Here is a 1,931-nt window from a genome sequence, read left to right as displayed (position 1 = left end):
ATTAAATTTTATAAATATAATAATTAAGTATTCTGTTAGAACTCAATGATTATCCTAATTATATTTTAGATTTTTTATATTTAAAATGAGATGTTTATATGCAGTTAGTTACACGAATTCAGATATGGAGCTTTAATAAGTTGTAATTATATTTTAGATTTTTTATATTTAAAATGAACTTTAAATAGTTGAGAAATCCAATGAACATATATAATGTATTAATATATTCAATCTCTCATAATAAAAACTCATAAAAGTAAACCTGTTAAAAAAATATGTTTTAGAAAGTCCAAGTAATTATTTAACAGGTTTTGGAATGCTTAAAAACTTATTTGTTCCAAAAAATTATCTAATGATTTAGTCATTCCAAATATTAAAGTCCATTGGATTTTTTAGATTTTTTTTAAATATTATATATTTTAAAATAATATGGGCAAAATCTTGTGATATAAAATAAAAAGCCATTGTCATGTTTTTTTTACGTGAATATAAAAATAAATAAGGTGGCGGATAGTGGTTGTTGGTTTATACACCTATTTATCTATTCTTTGGACCACATTACCACTTCAACACTCTAAATCATATATTATTCATATATATTTTTTTCTCATTAATTAATTCAAAATACAAACACGGAGCCACGGTCACATCCAGAAAAAGGTTTTTTAATTTATTTAAATACGTGTTATATAAAGGTAAAACTAGTTATATGTTCGAATTTAAAGAGAAATAAAAATTCTCATGTTGTCATAGAGATTTAAATACCGTGATTTCGGGGTACATAAAAATCCTCTTGTTGTCATAGAGAGTTTAAATACGGTAATTTCGGACTACCTATAAAAAGGGTAGTCGTCGTAAGATTAATCGATTCGTATAACGGGTTATATATTCAGGTTAATAAAAAAAAAAAGTAAAATGGTTTGCTAATTTAGTCTCATCAATTAAGCCACGTTGCTTAAAACAAAGATTTTTAGGGCAAAAAAATATAGGTAACTTTTTGAAAAAGTAGACAGACACTTTAAATACATCAAAAATAGGGGGACATGTCATCACTCAATTTCAATCATCGAATGACACGAATAAGTACTAAAAATAATGATTACAGAGGTGTTTGAAATTGTTTATAAAAACAATTTATTGACTTGTTTTGAGATGAAATTGGTAATAAATATCTTTGTGTGTTTGGATAAACAACTTATACGGGTGCCAAACAAATTATATATATTATTTACAAATGTTGATTACTAATATTATTGGTTTGAAATGAGAAAAGAGCAAGAAACAGTATTATTATTTGAATGTAGGTGAAGAGCTAGTGTATTATTTCATATAGGTATTACAACTCCTTTGTCTCCATGCATTTAACCATGTAGCATCATTCACTGATTCCACTAGAAACCCTCATTTTGATCAATCATATAATTCAAAATAAAATAACTTTATCAATGTTTTTTTCCATAAATACTATGACACTGAGATTTCTTACACAATATGCATATCTAAAATAAAATATCGTACTTTAGTTTATCGATTATGAGCTCTTCGAACGAACTATCAGTTGATTGCGAGTTACATCTATTTGATGGGGAAAACGAGTCATGGCGGTAACAACAAATGTGGAATAAACCTTCGGTGGACAAACTTTACATACTTATATGAACCTTTGAGGATGCAAATGAAATGCAATGGTAATCAGTCCCAAAATCATAAATAAGCAACAAAACATAACACACATGCAAATGAAATGCAATAGTAAGACAGTATGAAAGCTTTCTCTGTGGAAAGACCGAGACACTGTCTGAAGTACATCAAAGATTTAATTGCTTAATTATTGATCTAAGGGYTGTSGGMARGGARDRCTCTAACTCTGAAACCTTAACAAAGTTTCTAGAATGTCTTCCTGATTCTTGGGATACTTTTTCCATGTGTCT

Source organism: Cynara cardunculus (genome assembly GCF_001531365.2).
Source record: "Cynara cardunculus var. scolymus isolate 2C chromosome LG 9, CcrdV1, whole genome shotgun sequence".
Lineage (NCBI taxonomy): Eukaryota > Viridiplantae > Streptophyta > Magnoliopsida > Asterales > Asteraceae > Cynara > Cynara cardunculus.
Note: the sequence above shows the minus strand (reverse complement) of the source record.